The 19,921-nt window shown below is 21.2% G+C and overlaps 1 protein-coding gene and 1 pseudogene across 1 annotated transcript in view; one reads left to right on the plus strand and one right to left on the minus strand.

The window, feature by feature from the left end:
- Positions 1-1,814: 1,814 nt before the first annotated feature.
- Positions 1,815-8,253, minus strand: LOC112595882 (annotated as a pseudogene).
- Positions 8,254-9,461: 1,208 nt separating this feature from the next.
- Positions 9,462-19,921, plus strand: part of LOC112595819 (metabotropic glutamate receptor 2) — a gene marked incomplete in the record, with an annotated part of 171,686 nt that continues 161,226 nt past the window's right edge. The window contains 1 exon segment of the mRNA XM_025341183.1: positions 9,462-9,679.

The raw sequence follows: 19,921 nt of genomic DNA on the forward strand, positions 1-19,921 counted from the left end.
AAAAAATATTTCCAACTTTTTAAATATTAATGAAAAAAATTAAGGTTGTATTTAAAATGAAAAATAAAATTTTTAAATAACATATTACATTTTTAGAAAGGAAAAAAAAGCATTTGTAATTAAATTAATTGCATTTATAGGTAGGTATATAACTTTATATTATATTTATATGTCATATATCTACGTTACTAAGTTCACAAAGTTGAATGCATATATCATGTTTTTAACTTCAATATTTTAGTTATTATTATTATAATTAGAAAGCTTAGAAATATTAAATATTATAACGTTATTTAGATTCAAATGAAAATTGATTTGGTTATGTTGATGTAAAAATATATAACTTTAAAAAAAAAGCGAAAAGTCAATAAAGGTATAAATACGTATATATATTATATATATTACATAATTGCTTTTAAATGTCTATTCAATTATTTATTTACACGCATAATTGGTTATGGATATTATAATATACCTATTAAATTATTATAATTATTAGTTGAATATATAAATTGAAAATATCTTCTTTTTTTTTTTTAAAACTCAATATATTTTAATAATTATTTATGAAATATTAGTATCTAAACTAAGAATTTTAATATCATTTATGTTTAATTAAAAATGTTAACACTTAAAAATATCATTTTATCAAGTAGGTAAGTTTTAAAAAAACGTAAAGATGATATTGTTAAATTGTTTTCCTTTCACCAGTCTCTTTTTTAAGCAATAAAAGTCGTATAAAAGTTTTATAAGCATGTATATTGATTGAAAATTTAACGCAGATGTGTTACATTTAAATACTTAGAAATGAAAATATTATATTAGTTTTAGAACATAATGGGAGGAATGTATAAAAACCTTTTCTCTCTTTATTAATTATGACTGCAATAATATTTTATTTTTAAAAATATTTATCTATGTATTTAAGGACATGTTTCTATCCTAAAACAATATTTGACCATATTCATGAACCCTAAAATTATAATATCACATTGACAGTTGTACACTATTTTGAAAATTATGAATCAGTGAAAAATGTTTACACGAGTATCATATATTTTAATCAAATTTTATTATCCATTATATTTTTGTCTTTATTAAAGTAAAATAATATTGTCTTATAAATAAAATATATGTATTGAATATCAAATAGCAATAAAATATCTGGATTGAATACATATTTTTTTTTTTAATTTTATTATTAAAAAATTATAAAATATGAATTAATAATAAAATGATACATAAAATACATCTTTTTTTCAGATTAAATTTGTCATTTTTATTGATAAAATATCCTTTTACTTAGTTCTTTACAAATCAAAGGCTAATATAAAGCACTGAATATTTCTATTGGTTTTTTAGATGAGTTTTATTGACAATAAGAATCTAAATACTACTGGTATTTGGAAATAAGTAAAATTATTATTGCATTTGAAAGTTGAATCTATGAAAAAAGAAACCCATGGTTATCAAAATCGCTAGATTATATAAAAACTTTTGTAATTAATAAGTAAAATACATTTATTAGAACAAGAGTAGAAAATATGTAGTATAATGCACACAATTTCAAGTGTAATATGTATATGCAAAATAATTTTTCATAGTGATTATTATTATGATATTAATGTAAGACAGATTTTAATTTTCTACGAGGTAAAATAATAATAATAATAATAATAATATTAAAAATATATATTATGCATTTAAATTTACAGTTTGATTAGATTATTTATTAACAATATATAAGTGTTTTGTTTTAATTAATTAACAGCTTTATAAAATATGTTTTAAACAAGAAATTAAATACATATTGATTATAACTTCATGACCATATAGGTTAATAGTAATTGAATAATAAAAAACCATATTAAAGATAAGAATATCGCCCAAAACTGAGAAAAATATTTTAAGGAATATTTCTAAAGAATCTAATAATAGTTTTAAACAAAATAAATATTATTTAGCTGTAACGTCATTTATTTAAATTTCATAGTTATTTTTAGCAGAAGTTATAAATGCGAGAAAAGCTAGTTAAAAAGTTTTACTAGAATATATTTTAAGGTGCTTAAAATAACTCATCAAAACTTTTAAAAATGTAAAAACTATTTGTTATTTGAATAAAATGAATATTTTATTTGATATTTGTTAGTTATAATAATAGTAATTATTATTTTAAGGATAAATTAATTAATAGTAAGGGTTGTATAAAGGATACGATATTTTTACGTTCAAGGTTTTTTATCAAAATTAGAATTTTGCCCATATTTTTACTGTGAATTTGAACAGCACACATATGAATAGGTACTGTAGAAATTATGGGAAAATTCCAATTTAGAGTACTGGTCCAACCATCGTCACAAATACATGACCTGTTAATTTCGTCCATCTTACCATGATGACATCGAATATTTGATTGATACAGGATATTAGTTTTTTTATTTTTAAATTTTTTATTTTTTGTTTCATTAAGTATACAATCAATGTCAGTTATTGATATATTATCAGTTAAAGCTATGCAGTTATTGCTGTAAGGATCATATACCTTAAATAAAAATAGAACAAAAATGATCATAAATTATTTCCTTTATAAATATTTTGATTTGTTGATATAATGCTATTATATGATGTGTTACATGTGTATTTTTATTCTTAGTTAAACTTTATACTGCCTCGAAAACTTGTTCATAACTTATAGCCATAGGTATTACATGTTTTAAAATTTTTCCTAAATCATTATATATTTGCAATGTTAACAAGCTGTATGTACATATTATATTCAGTGTCAACATTTTTTAGTTGGATTAGGTAAAAATATGCCAAAAAATATAATAATAATAATATATTTGATTTAAAATCAAACAGATTGTTCTAGGAACCCGTTACAACTTTATGGCCCTAATTTAGTCTATTGGAATCTCCAGAAGTTGGAATACCGGTCATAACATAATAAGTAATAATTTATGTAATAGAGTAAAAATAATAATACGTTTGAAAATATAAAAGAAATTAAAAATTTAAGTGTGTACTTACTGTACTATGCATCTCGTATATATAGGTATAGGTTATTGCTTTTTATAAATTCAACTATTTATAATATAAATATCAATCGTAGATCGAAGTATCCTATTTAATTTTGTTATTAATTATTTGATACAATATATTTATTATACATGGAATTAGTTTATTTAGAACGCTATAGTCATTAATGGTTAAGAATTATTGTTTAAGTTTGGAGTATAAATATTATGTTTATGCTAGACATTTTGCAATTTTTATATTTCATTGAGAAAAAATATAAAATATAATTCGCTTTTATTTCTTATTATTGTATTTTAAGAGACAATTAATTTAAATGTAAATTAATATATGTAAAATAGATTGATTTAGAAGAAAATCTCAGGAAATTATCAAATATTGTTTAAAATTATTTTATATTAAAGTCATAAGTAATAATTTTTTATATAATTACTATGTTTGATGAATTTTCATTGTTTGATTTTCCATTGCATATTGGAATAGATACGCATTGCCGTTTAATAGTGTCAAATAAACTCCTGAAACCTTGATATTTTATGTGGCAATTTACTGGTGCACATAAATCTAATGGATCTTCATCTGGGGATTCGCACAATGTATGATTGCTTACAAAATTTAACATACCTAAAATATTTTATATTGAAACCAAGTTTTATACTATAATAATTCATTCTAAGTGAATAGATTATTTCATATTTTGAGTAATTCATTATTTACCTATCTACCATAACTAAAAGGTTTTTTTTTAGTTTTATTAATATTGTATTTTTTAAAACGATATTATCTGTAAGTACTTAACCGTGATTTATGGTTGTTATAAATGATTAATTTATATTTTAACATTTAAACAAAATAATGCATAAGGTATAGAAATAGAAAGCTAATTATTTAAAGTTAATTATTTCTTTAATAGACAGTTGATAGTAAATAATTGTAGATTAATAGTTTTAGATTTTAAGTAGAGCAATAAATGGTTTACAATGGTGTTTTAATTTTTTTTTCTGTCGATACATTTTGAGTATTTAAGAATAATGTTATCATTTTTAACTTTGAAAGTGGTTTTTTTGTTTTTGAGTTATTAAATTTTAAGTTTATGACAGAAAATAGCTGGCAATTTAATATGAAATAATATTATAATAATTACTTTGTAATATAAACATTTTGTTTTTATCAAAAATTAGTTTAATCTATCGTATTACTATTAAAACTATTAATAGTAATATAGATGTATAACAAAATATTTTTATAAATAAAGACAGACAGTCCGCTTCCGTTCAAAACAGTTTTTTGATTGTAGTGATTGTTAATCATTAAAATAAAATTTAACACATTTTTAACTGTGACGTATTTAATGACAAGATATATTCAGTTTTGAAACAAGGATTTTGGTTTAAAGATCAGATAATTTGTTATAAAAGGAAAACCTAATTAATATATTCTTTATAAGGATTTGTTATGTTGAATCCGTAGATGTGTAACATTTTAGTCTTTAGCAAAATGTTCAAAGAACACTGAAAATATTTAATTTTCCTGAAATTTCAGGTAGTGCTTAACTTGGACTTTTTACGAATTAACTTCCTGAGTACTCAATGAATACGTCACTGAGTACACTAGTACTATAAAGTAACTATAAAGCAGAGTAAGAACTTTCCTGGTTTAGTTCTTTTAAATATTAAAAATGTAAAGTTATGTGTATAAAGTTATAATTAAATTAATATCAAACTTAGTTCTCTTAGCTAAAAATATATTTAAATATACTTAATTGATTAGGTTACTAAAATGTAGTATATATTAGTTAAAATCCTAGTATAAATGAATACATTCTGAACACTTACTTGTTTGCAACGAAATAATATCTTCAATTTTTTTAGTTGTATCAAATGGTATAATTTGTATATACCTTGATATTTTACTTTGATTTTTGTATATGGCTATGTCTACATCACATTTACCTTTGCGGTTATATGGGTACTAAAGAAAATAACATAATACATTTTTAAATGATTAAATAATAATAAAAATTAACTAAAATAAAATAATTTATTTGGACCGCATATTTTGTCATCTGACAAGTTATAACATGCAAATACAATATTAATAACATTTATAAAACTATCTAATTTGTTAATTAAGCAACAAACCGTTAAATATTATTATAGGCTCGTATACAAGTACAGGTCTTTAATTTTATTAAATAAACCAAAAATACATAGATAACACATTTTTTGAATAATGTAAGTAACTATATATATTATAAAAATAACCAATTAAAAATGTAATATTTTGTTTTTACGATTAAAAATATTGATAATTAAATTTATATAATTTCAGGCTTAATAATATTTTATGAATTCTGTCGATGAAATGTATAGCATAGACAAATATGCTGGATAAACGTTTTACACAGACATATTGAATATTTTTTATGGGTTTTTTTTTTTGAAACTATTTTTTGTAGGGGAAATAAATTTTTTATGTGATACATCTATAGATTTGCAACTGAACATATTTTGTACTTCAAAAAGATTAACTTTAGAGTAAAAATAGAAAAAACAGCAAAAACTGCAAATAAAAATGAGAATACGCATGTTTTAACAATTTCTCGACTGTAAACTAATCTCCACTAAAAGTTATTTTTTGAATGCAATGATGTGTCATTGTTTTGAAATTCATATAAATCTGTATTAGTAACTTATTCAGTATATTAAACTTTTTGCTTTGAGTCAAACTCAACTATTGTCAATATATGTCAAGATCTAGAAGTGGTTGTTTTCTAAAATGAAAAAATAAAAATTTCGTATTCAAATTAAAATCTATAACGATTAGTATGAAAAATCTGAATTTCTATTAAAGAATATTTTGGGGTGCTAATAATCATAAATGTTATGAATTAATTATCCTTTTAAATTTTTTTAAAGTAATTACTTCTATAGCTTACTTACGGCATTAGGATATATGAGTGTACAGTTGGTTTTGCTGGCTCCTTCTAATTGTTTTTGTGATCCATCAAAATACAAATGCTGGTAATGTTTATATAATATTAAAGCACTATTGTAAGTTATTATCAAAGCCCCAAAAAGAACCTAACTCATTTATTATATAATAAATAATGGTAAAAATGGTGAAACTCTTGGATAATTTTTAAAAATAAAATGAAAATATAATTATAAGAATATTTAATTTTAACCATTATTCTCAAATATTTCAAATTAATAAATTGTGTATTTTTTACGATATTATCGAACATTTTTTGTTTTTGAATTTTTTTTTTCATTTGTGGATTTACAGTTTGACATCTTAATTATTCTTTATTTTTGTCCCTATTAACAACATTCTTTTTAATATTATTGTAATAAAATTTTAGAAAGTTATAATTTTATTAAAGAAGTATAATTTTTAAAAGTTGTTAACCTGTAGTTACTTATTTAAGTTTTAAGTTTAAAATAGTATGTATAATAAAGGGCGTGTTATTTCAGGTTTTTGATTGTTGGTACCAAAATATTTGTTTTAAAGCTATTATTACAGGCTACATAGTACACAACAATATTCGATTTTGTAAAATTTATGCATGTAGTATGTAGACCTGTGGTTCTCAATTGAGATGATATGTCACCCTGGGGTGATACAAATTATTTAAGAAAAATAAAAATAAAAGAGAATATTTAGTTTTTTAGAATAAAACTTTTAAGAAACTACCAGAGTTAAATTTATGATTTTTTTAAAATTTTTTACAATTTATTATTTTTGATTAAAATCCTTATTTTTTTTTCAATTTAAAATGACAATATTTCTTCAACACTATAACTTAAATAAAATGTGCAGTTATTATATTTTTGCGTATTGTAATTTTTAAAACTCGGTATACTTTTATCAAAATTTACAGTATAAATTGTTTAATATTTTTATGTTAGGGTGATGCAATATTGGATACTTGTGGATAAGAGTGACATAAATCCAAAAAAGATGAGAATTACTGATGTAGATGATGGGATTTAAAAAGTAAATATGTAATTAGAAATGGAATTTTCAGACAGTATTTTTTTTCTTTTTAATATTAGATAAAAAATTATAAATTATTGTATTTAACGGTCATAGGTCTTTTTGATAATTTACGCTTAAGTGTAATCACTAGATGGTTCATCTTCCATCGCCTTCAAAAAAAAAAAAGAAAAAAAGAAAATGGTCTTTTAGTTCGTGTCCTATAGTTTTAGTTTACGTAACGGCAACTATATCAACTATGTGATAAATTATACTTGTATTGTTATATGTTCTTTATAATATAATATTATACTACTAGGTTTTGTAAATTTTTTCTTTTTAGTGAATAATGGTTAATTGTCAGATCACAGCGAAAATGTATTTGATAAGTAATAAAGAAATACAAAATGCTGATTTAACATCAAATTTAAAACTTATATTTTGGTGCTTTTGTTCTATTTTTGACAGCCCAAAGAAGGAATTTTCACAAAAAAAATAGCTGCAAATATACATCTGTATTTCTTTTAAATGACGTGCTTAAGTGGAATTATATTTAGTTGATAGGCGGGAATATACGAAAACAATAAGGTAAGGAAATTGGCACATATAACTAAATGTGCCTATCAATAAATATTAATATTATTTGTTTTAACTCAATTTAAGGTAATATTATGTTTTAACTTTTACTTGACCGGTGAACTGGTACTTAAGAAATTAATTACATTGCAATCTATGTCATAACTCGTAAAAAGTTGTTCACAGCATTTTATCATCTTGATGGACACCAAAACCGGGATATCACCATCATTTATTAAGGTTACATCTATTATTATATTTATTATTAAATTTTATTTTTAGTAGAATTTATAAGTGAAATACAAAAATACTTACAAAGCATTAAAACTTCATCAAACCAGTTTACAGGATAATTTCCATAATCCTAAAAAGGTGAATTTGTAAGATAAGAAAAATATTGCCTATCAAAATGTTATTTTAAGATTCTTATAAAAATATAAAATATACTAAAATCAACTGTTAATGATTGTGTTTATTTAAAAAGCATCATTTTATTATTAATATTAGGCCTGATATACAAGTGCTTATTTATTCAATATATAGAGTACTAAAACATACTTGTAAATAAATATTTTTGGTCAAATAATTTGCACGGCATACTATAAACGCTATTAATGTAGTATAAATCTTTAAGATGTGCATATCAAAACATTAGTTATACATTTTTATTAAAAATTTATTGTGACTCAATATTACTATTGAAATATTAAATATTAACTGAAAGTTAAATGTAGGTAGTGAGAACTCAAATAAGTAACTATTGAATCATTGCTATGGCAGCGATTCAATACTATTATGAAGTACACAAATCTCATTAAATATGTTATTAATTATTTTTTTGATTTCAACTTATAATACCGCGTAAATACGCTATAATTTTGAATTAAATTGGAATTGGAATTTAAAACAAAATATAATATTTAATGTATGTTATAATATTATAAAATTATGTATTGTTCATAGTATTAGAGTATTTAGTATTTATGACTTAAGTTTTTAACCTTTTTTTTAGAAATAACAGAAATATTACACATCAATATATTCTATATTTAAGTAGATTAGTAGATACAATAATATTTTATTAAAAGACTATTAATTAGTATGTTAATGATTACTTTAAAAACTAGTTAATATATTATTAAATTCTATTGTGTATTTGATAGATTTTGTATTTGTAATACAATTATATTTGTTTTAAAAAGAAAATATTATATTATTATTTATTTAATCCAAATGCGATCAAATCAATTGTTTGAAATTATATAGATATAAATAATAGTATTTTAGAATCTATTATTATATATATTGATATCGTTTTTAAGTGAAAATGTGTATGCATCCAACATATGATCATGGACTTTTATGTATGATCTACATTCATTTGGTAAGTTTAGCATGCTAATGATACCTATTAATATTGTTCACTTTTAACAAAAAAAAAAAAAAAAAATAAATAAATAACCTGAACCATATTACGGTAATTATAATATTTTTATTTAAAGTTAAGTTAATAAAATAGTAACCTTTACAAGAAAGAAAAAATATAATATCTAAATGTATATTAAAGTCGTTATTTGAGTTAATGATGAAATTAAAACCCGATGAAATAACATTTTAACGCTGTAATATGAAATATATGATTCAAATAGTTTAAGAGTAAAAAAATGATTTACTTGTTCTAGAAATTGATTGAAGAAATAGAAATATATTTTAAGGCACCTGTGGATTTTATAGATAGCATGCGCCAACAGAACTGCGCCTTCCTCTCTACTCCAACCCCCTTTTGTTTAGTAGTGCTCTGGGTGTTGGTGCTACGAATTTTTCAGTCGTTGCATGTAGTCACGTCTCTCCGGGGGTTCGACCGTAAATCAAAATTCTCGTTCGTTAGACGAATAGTTTTTGAATACGATTTAAACGAAAAACATACAGAATACTTAATTCGATTATTATTATTATTATTATTGTTTTATTAACTTGTAATGAAACAAAAGTATCATTAGTTTTAAATTGTGTAGTGTTAATTCTTGTTAAATGTATGATACCAAAAACCTCGTATCAAAAGATATTAAAACTAAACTTTCATATTTAGGTAAGAAATTAGTTAAGATTAATAATTTTAAGTATGATAATATATATTTAAAATTGAAATAAGGTTTATTTTTAAAATTTTCTAAAATCAGTTATCAATAAATAAGTCCATGGAAATTGCATAATCTATAATTATATACTGTGAATCATACTATTAGTTCTGTAAACTTGGTTACAATTATTATTATATAATTTCAAAAAATATATTTAAATTTTGTTTTTGCATTAAATTTATTCAAAACTTTAAATTATTTTGTTTATGTCGTTTTATTTTAAATTGATTAGTATTTAGTATTTAAACATTCATTTTATTTTTAAAACATGTACCTACGTATTTTATCATTGATTTACTTGTACATTTTAAGGAAGTGCGATGTGTTAACATTTCTTATATAGCATATAAATCTAGCATTTCTTGAATAAATGCATTATCGTTAAATTATCATAAAATTAAGTTTATTTTTATTGTATTGTTTTTATATTAATAATATTTATAACTGAGAGTATTTTTTCCACAGCCAATTTTTAATTAATTTATAATTAAATTATTTAATTTCATGAAGTGATGTGTGAAATTTAATTTTTCTTTGGAGGATTTTTATCTTGATTAATTTTATAATATATTTTATCAGTTATTTTGATGCAATAAATGCCTACACAAAAATATATCTAGTAAATGTATTTACATTTATTATACTAGGTTATCATTTTGATCTATAATTTATAATATAAAATGATGTAACATTATTCTAATAGTATATTTTTGAGACAAAAATAAAAATCATATTAGATTTTTATGTTAATATAGTAATACATAACAATGAGTAAAAGAATTTTATAACTGTTGTTCAATATAATGGAGGACTAAAAAAATGTTCATTATAATTTGTTAACAATATTATATTATCAATAATATCAGTTTAAGATTAATGACTCATTTTTATTATCTTTATAAATCTTCATAATTTTTAAGCTATTATCATATTTAAATCACATTTTAACTTTATATATTTATAACAACGATAATAAAATTTAAATAACAGTATTAAATGCATAGTTTTATGTAGTTTAAAAGTATATAATATACACTTCTACATACTTAACATGGTCACTCAAAAGTTTAAAAATTGTATAAATGATTCTAGATATTTTAATTTTTTTATAAGATTTTGACACATTTTATTAAATAGGTTTGTGAAAAAAAATATTTATAATATGCAACTATTTTAATTGTTTAAATTTTTTTTTATTAATTTTTTTTCTTGAATTATATACAGCATATTAGAAATTTATGTAGTTCATTTAAATTTTCAATCAAAATAATAATGTTTATTGAATATACATGTAGTACACTAAGATAAGCTTTTTTCCTTATAAATCTTGATAAACTTTTTGAGCAGTTTACAAAATTTGTCATGTTTGCATTTATTCTGAAAGTCTTCTTATAATGTTAACGTCACCACTTTGTTAATAATTTAAATGTTAATAGCAAGTGATAATATTTATTTGGTTATAATGGCTTTTGTTGAGAAATATTTACAATATTTGATGGGTAGATCTTGTGAACATTTTTAACAGATATCACGATGATTGACTACTCCCCCCCCCACTTATGACATTTTCAGTTCCGTTAGTGACACATTATATTAACACAAACAAAGTTGCTAACAAAGCGTGGTGTTGGACATAATATACGTATGACCGACTTTATTTGGCTGTCAGCTTATACCACAACATGTTAGTTTATGAAGACTTATATTCGAAAATATTGAAAATGTTAGGGTACAAGGGCGAGACAATTTATGATAAATTTGTTTAATTTTTTGTGATGGGGTAGTGGAATATAATGAAGGGCTTATAAGCTGGGCGCCATTAAAAACAAAATAGGCTCAGTGTATTTTTTTGTGTTAATTTAGAATTTAATGTATTTAGAGATAGAATAATGGTTTTATTTGAGAGGTATACTAATTACTAATAATACATTTTTAACATACTTTGTTGGGATTGATGATATTATTTAGTTTTATTTTACGTTTAAAATTTCTTTTACTTTAGACAATGTAATTTCAACACGTACCTTAGTTTTTAATTAGATATTGCATTTTTTGGACTCTTATTATAGATATTATATTAATTATAGTCGATATTGATAAATTTACTTAATTATTAATATTTTAGAAATCAAATTATTTAAAAAGAATAATATTTTTCATGATAAACTTTGTTTAAATCATTCACGTTAGTCACAGGAAATGAATGTTTATATGTTGGATAATGTCTGAATGTTTGAAAGTTATTAATAATAACAAAATTAGAATATTATAAAATAAAGATTATAGTATCGAATATCAAAATAATTCAATAAAATTACTAAAGATAACTTCGATAACAAATACGATAATGGCATATCATGACAAATACATTACGCCTATATTGTGCATTCATAAATTTGTCATGCTGGAAAATAACGATAACATTTGGCAAATAAAGATATGATCAACATGGTTAATTTCATGTAATACTAATTAACGCTATTCATGAGAGTTTCCATTTTTTTTTTTTTTAAGGAAAATATTGTAAATAATCGGTAAATTATATTGCTCTCCAATTTAACATGATATACCTATCATCAACAAAAAAAGCAACAAAGAATATATATTTTTTAAATGAAACTAATACAAGTTCAATTTAGTCATCATTGAGAACCTCGATATTAAATTAAAGAAAAATAAAATATTTCTTATTAGATAATGGTGAAAACATTATTTTACTTGACTGAAATGATAAATTGAAAATGTATTTATTGACCTTTTATCTTTAAATATATTTTATTTAATATTTGTTGTATTATTATGCAAATATATTATAACATAATAATAGTTTATATGTTTATACATATAAATATATAATATAAATACAGATATACTGTATTCCATGTAGGAGTCTTAAGTATTTTTATCATTTATTTATTACACGTAGAACTGATTTTTATCTGACATTCCTTAGAAATAATTTATATTTTACCTTTGGCAAAGTAATCTAATTATAATTGTAGTTTCTCTATAAATATTAGGTGTATTTCAAATGCGCAATCGAAGACTGAACACATTTCAGATCAGATATCAAGTGAAAAATCACATACTGTGAATACTACTCTTAAAATCTTATACTAATAGTCTTTTTTCTATGAGATCGAAACAAACAAAAAAAAAAAATGTTATTTATACTCGTTTATCAGAGAAGATGAACCTTCATGACAGCACTCAATGCAATCGATTTTGCTCAAACTGCTTTTTTATTTATTTTTTACTTAAAAAATATTATTTCCGTAATCGATTCTCAATTAATCATTTGTAGCAAAAAGAGATAGTTTCTATATTATAGAACTAAAATTATACAAAAGTCTGAATATAAAACAAAGAAACAATAAAATAATTATGGATCGAGTAATTTAATATTACGTATATTACAATTTGGATTATTTTAAATGTTTCAAAATTATTTTTAATGATAAGTCTTTCTTTTAATGATGTTTGTTAAACGTATATTGTATTTATTTTTATTAAAATATAATATAACTATAATAATTTAAAATCTATGTTTATATAGTACAGGTATATAAATATATTAAGTAATACGATTTTGATGTCAAAATAAATTTAGCTATAAACTAATAACATAATGTATTTGAATGAATAATGAACTTAATGATGAAGTAAGACAACATTGAATATAATTAGTAACATCTAATAAATGTTTGAATTTCAACGACGAAATATTATCTATATGTTTTAATGATATCGTTAACTAAATTGAAAACATTTGGATATAATATATTTGAATATATTCGAGAGATTGCTTAGACCATTTAATTTCCTTTTTTTGCTATTTTCCCATTAAATTTGCGTTATGTGTTCGATATACTACAAAACACTATCTACCATTAGTTTCCTATAAGTATGGTCTGGTTATCTAACAGAGTTTCTTTGTTTCTTAAATCTGCTAGACTTCTAGTGTAAGTATTAATTAATTCTTAATATTATAATGTTTAGTCTGATATCAGAAATAGTTGTAATAGCTTTGATAAATGTCATGATATAATGTTAATAAATTTATGCAATTGCCTTTTTAAATTTTTTTTTTACTAAAATTGGATACTTTTTCACTAAAAACTTACTAAAATAAATTAATAAGTTTTAAATCACTAAAAAAAAAAAATTAAAAAATGTACATTATAGCTTTTTATGGTATTATAATAAACATAGGAATGGACATTGGAAAATAGTGAATTATTTAGATTTGAATAAGACAAAATAGATTATTATCTTGAGTGAAAAAACGTGTAATAATCTTTTTAATATTATGATATAATGTTTTTATTTATAAAATATTTAATTAAAGATTATTTTGATTGAATTTTTTGAAATAAATAGATAATATATTCAAAACTGTTTGAATATGCATACGTATTAAATAAGCAATTAAATATGAACAATTTTATATACTTTTATATATGCTCATAAATTATAGACAATTAAACTATAGTAAATATTTGTAGATAGAGTATTAATAGAGATTGTTGATTAAACATAATAATTCTTTAAATCCAAATATAATAAATATATGTGATTCAATGATGATACGATCTTTGAATATAGTTTTTAAATTTCAATGAATGTGAGAAATATTTATTTAAGTAATTATAGATATTTCATTTACATTTATAATTATTTATTAACTTATCTTTCAAATACAAAAATCATATAATGTGAAACTTGTTATACTGTTATTTGAGTTATGTTTGTATAATACTATAACGTATACAAGTTTTTTTAGTTATTTAGTATACTTTAAAATTGACCTTGGTTGATGAAAGTTTTAATGCATTCTCAATATCATATAAGTTATTATTACATAGTCATCAGATTGTCATCAGTGTCATAAAATTTTAGTTAAAAATGTATGAAAATCCATACTTCAAGTGAGTATTAGGGGTTTCTATGGATGATGTCATATTATTATTATTATTATTAACAAGTATGAGATAGAATGTCGTCATTGAACAAGACATAATATACAATAAATTAATTTGACATCCATTGCTTGGGAACATATTATACATCTAAGGTATTATAAGACTATTATTATAATTTATGATAGATAGCTAAACGACTAGGAATTCCTTTATTAATGCTGCTACCCTTTATTTTTTTCCTTTTTATATTTTTCTACAAAAATTTTAATAAACGTGCTTCTTTGCACACTTATCGAAGAATGACTTTATTAATAACACATGTCTGTATTTTTTTATATCTGGTTTTGTATGCCCGAATAAGTTAATATCGTTTTTGGTGGTAAAAGTAGAAATAAATAGATTTTTCATGATTTTAAATTTGTTAACGTGGTGTTGGAACGTGGTTTTCTCGTGGATGCCGAAAAGCAATACTTATGGTCGTTAGAACGTGTTTTTTCGCTTTCATTTATGTTTTGGAATATCTACGTACCTACCCACTATTGTGGGTAGTACTTTGTTATGGGGGCGCGCGTGGGGACGTGTGTGTGTGAAGCTTTATTTCCTGAAACATTCGATGGGTTCAAATGTTTAAGCTGTTCTGTCATTCGAGTAACGTTCGTATTTGAGAGCGCAATGAATAGAGACGAAGAATTGAGTTAGATGGATCAATGTAAGGTAAGAAAATATAAACATATATACAGTTCAACATATATATTTATATATATAATATATATAGTTGAATATGTTTTTGTACTTAAAAATATTTGGTGTAACAAACGAGGAAATCGATTCAAGAACCATTAACTGCAGTTGTTACATGAAGTTTACAGTGTTTTGAATAAATACTAAATAGTGTATATTATTTCGATAGATATTTTTAAAATAATTTAGAATTTCCAAACTAGAATTTAAGTAGAATTAATACTGGGTAAAATAATTATGTTTAAAAGAAAAGTGAAAATTTAAATGAAAAAAAATATAAGAAAATTATAAAAGGTTTTGGATTAATTAAGTGATCTACCAATTAATTTGATTTACTTATTATAACCATTTAATTAAATACGTTAACATTCTGGTACATTAAATATTTATATAGTTGTGTTAGGAAACTATTAAGTCATATAAAAATAGAATTAATTAATTTTTCATAGTTAATGGAAATCGTAAATTTTTGTGGTTGAAATTAAGTTTTAAATTTTATAAAATGTATGATACTGTTTATATAAGTATATTATGAAGTTTTTAAAATTTAAAACAAACATAAATAGCTAATATGTTTCATTAAAAAAAAAAAAAAACTCTAATTTGGCTTAAAAATAATAAAGCATCGTCATTAAGATAAGCAAATAACAGACTATTAGTTTTTATAAACGATATTAGAAAATACTGTTGATTAACTACTCGATTATAGATGAAAGACTAAATTCGTTTATTACGTATATATTTTTATGTTTTTGGTTGTATAAACGAGATAATATACTTTTAGAATTTCGTAAGTTTTACAAAATTAAATACTTAGATAATAAAATTACTTTATTATAGACAATTTGTTACTTTCCCTCAACTTAATATGCAAACTTCTAGTCCCCTTTTCAGAAACTAATAATCTATTCATTTATTTTTAAGTTTATCAGATTTATTTTATAAAATGTAAGTAAATTTATATAATGTAAAATGTAAATAATAAATTATGAACAGCGATAATCATACTGATGTGTGTAAATAAAAGCATATTATGTTTAGACATGGCAATATTAAAATATTATTTATATCTAAATATATAATTAGTGTATATAATTCTAAATTTACCAAATTAAACATTGTTATACGAGTATTACATCAATGGTTTGTCGTAATTAATAGATTATGGGCGAAGTTTGCATAGACATTAATTGTATACAATTTACGTAATCTCATAGCACCAAATTTTGTAAAAAGTGAATTCAAATTATGATATGAAAATGTACTTATTTTTCATAAGTTGTTTAAAGTAGAGTATTATGAACACTTAATGTGGCGCATATTTACACTGATGATATTATTAGTAATATATACACATTTATAATACATTTTAAAATTATATTTCATTGTAAAATTATGTTTTTCCATGTTTGATTTATTTTGAAAGTCAAGATGATTTTGATAAACTAATTACTTTCTATAAGCAATTTAAAATTAATAACCAATATTAAAACATTTTTGATATTGATAGTACTAATTTGTTCCTTTTGTACAATATTAATTCAAAATTCGTAAGGATATTTATAAATTACAAATATTAAATAATAACTAGTAATTTAGTAAAGTTTTGTTCACGTATGTTGTTATAATATTTAAAGATAAAATGTTTTATATGCTACAATGCAGTGATTAATTTGTCACTGAGTTAATGTACAAGAAAATAAATGCATAAGTGTTGATATTTCAAATCAAATATAAATGAATAGATAACAGAAAATAAGTTAAGCTTACGATATTATAAGTAATAAAAGCTATGTTGAAAATGTATTTTATGTGGATACAAAACTCACAAAATAAAGCACACATATTTATATAAATCAAAAATTTTAGTAAACTGCATTCAAAACCAAACAAACTTAATGTAAATTGATTTCTGTTTACTGTTTGTTGCCAAAAATTAAAATTATTCTTCATAGGTATAAATATTTTATGTGATAAATATCATTTCTTATTTGTATAACTAATAATAATTAAGTACCTTTATTAAATAAAATATCGCTTTAAGAAAATAATTAGTTGATGATTATGAAGTGTTTTATTTGTGAAAAAAAACAGTTTTTAAATAATTATGACAAGCTTTAAGCTTTTAAATATTTAAAATCACACATTTTGGTCAGTTTAAAATAAATATGTTTGTAATTTTTAATAGCGTGCAATGTTAATTAATACTGTAAAAATTGTATACCTGGAACATTTATTTTTGATTTGAGTAGAATGTTTCAAAATAAATAAATATAAAATGTTAAACATTTGAAATTTTATATATACGTGCTATTCAATTAAATGTCTGGTAATTTAAATTGAAAGATTTAATCAAAATTTTAGAAAAATAGAGTTTAATAATTTTAAGTTATTTCTCTGTATTCAAATATTTAAATTAGATAAGTTATACGTTTAAATATATTTTCTTAAATTTATTCTAATTACTTTCATAATACCTAATTTAAATAAGTTGATCAAATTTTATGAAATATACCTATAATAGATCTAAAAATAAATCAATTGATATTATTGCCTAAAGATAATTTCAGTTAAATAAAAATAAATTTGATGTTGTAAAATTAATATTCAATTCAAACTTTGAATTTACGAGAATACATATTGTGATAACCTTTTAGATTTTTAAAATAATTAAAATATTTGATTATGGATTGCAGGGTTTGTAGATTTATAAGTGAAATCGTTAGATGATTCCTTATTAATTTCTACCTTTGAATTTTATATGTCCTATTTATACACAATTTTAATTTGATATTTAAATATTAGATCATAGTAGTTGTAGACTTAGATTAAACAATTTTGACACTAATTAAAAGTTAATAACAATATACATTTATTTGTGTTATCGAATAAAATATTTCATTTACAAATTTTAGTTTTATTTTTACTCAAAGTTGAATATTTTAATTTACATTATTTTTATTGTATATATAGTATAATTTAACTATAACTAATTATGATTAATAATTAATTTACACGTTTATTTATTTTATAATATATTTATGTACTGCAATTTATTATAGTATAGAAAATAATACTTATATTATGATAGGTTAGGTTACTTTATGCATCGTATTGAAATGTAGTTCGAAGGTTTATAAGAAACAGTTTTTCATATTTTTATGATACGATTATTTTATTACTTATTTGAGGCAAAGGTTTCTTTTCGTTTCAAAATGTTACAAGTTTCTTTGAGTTTATTATTATTGTTTTAGATAGAAAAAGCCTTTTAACAATGTTAAATTGTTAAAAATAATTTTAATTAATGTCATTAGATTTTCTAGAAAATTGTTAAAGTATAATATATAATAATATAATACATTTATATTTTATAATAGAATATTCAATATTTTGATTATTTAGTAGATGTTAACAAGTAGAATTGAATATGAGATAACAAATAGTTAAAGATATAGTGATAGTTATTATTATCCATTTAATTTGGTTTAATAATTATATATCTAAAAGCGTGGTGAACAATTTTTCATCAAAAATTGTTGAGATTTTGCTATAGTCCTTGTTCGTTTAAATTTATAGTATTCATTTTACAAAAATTTTCTGAATTAAATGTCCTAATGATGTAAAAATAATTGTTTAAAATGTGCGATATATGCGATACTGTATTAAAATATGTAGTAAATGTAAGTATTTATTGATGTATATAGTATCTAAACTTTAAAATCAATATACACACTGTAGGTATCAGAATCTTAACGTATCTCTAATTGATATTAAAATTGAAATATAAGATAATACTTAAACTATCTTATTATAGTGAATAAACATTCGTTCAATATAAATGCTATAGTTAATTTAAATTATGTTTACATTTTAATTTTTTTTTTATTAAAGCATTTAAAGTTGCTAACCATAATTTATGTTGAATTAAAAATGAAAATACATATAATTAATGTTTTAAATCTTTGAAGGTCATAAAATTACTAAATTGAATAGTTTATTAATGGATTTTAAAAACGTCTGTATCAGTATAGAATGCAGATTAAAGTAAACAATTTATTGCTAAAAATTAATTACTAAATTATATTTTGATTATTGCCATAAAATAATAAAACTTGTTTTCAGTTATTGAATTTACTTTTAAATATGTAGTAAACTTTTATTTTGAATATAAAATTATCGATTTTATATAATCTTTGTTCATTTTCTAACATTAAACTCCTATTTAATTTAATTCATTAAACAAATATATATGTACGTATGCTTTAAATGTTTTCTGTTTTTCTTTAGAAGTATACAACCCAATATAAATAATGAATGATTTTCTCGTTATTCTTTATGTTATTAATATAAATATTCATATATATTTAAAATTATTTAAAATATTCAATGTAATATAATTATTTATGAGTATTGAGATTATTAATAAATATTTATTTTAAGCTACGTTATTTTGGCAATTAGTGGTTGAGTTTACGATTTGAATAATATATGAATGTTTATAAAATTTATCTTTTTATTAAATCTAAA

The sequence above is a fragment of the Melanaphis sacchari genome, unplaced genomic scaffold (genome assembly GCF_002803265.2).
Source record: "Melanaphis sacchari strain LSU unplaced genomic scaffold, SCAv2.0 Contig2_pilon_pilon, whole genome shotgun sequence".
Taxonomy (NCBI): Eukaryota; Metazoa; Arthropoda; class Insecta; order Hemiptera; family Aphididae; genus Melanaphis; species Melanaphis sacchari.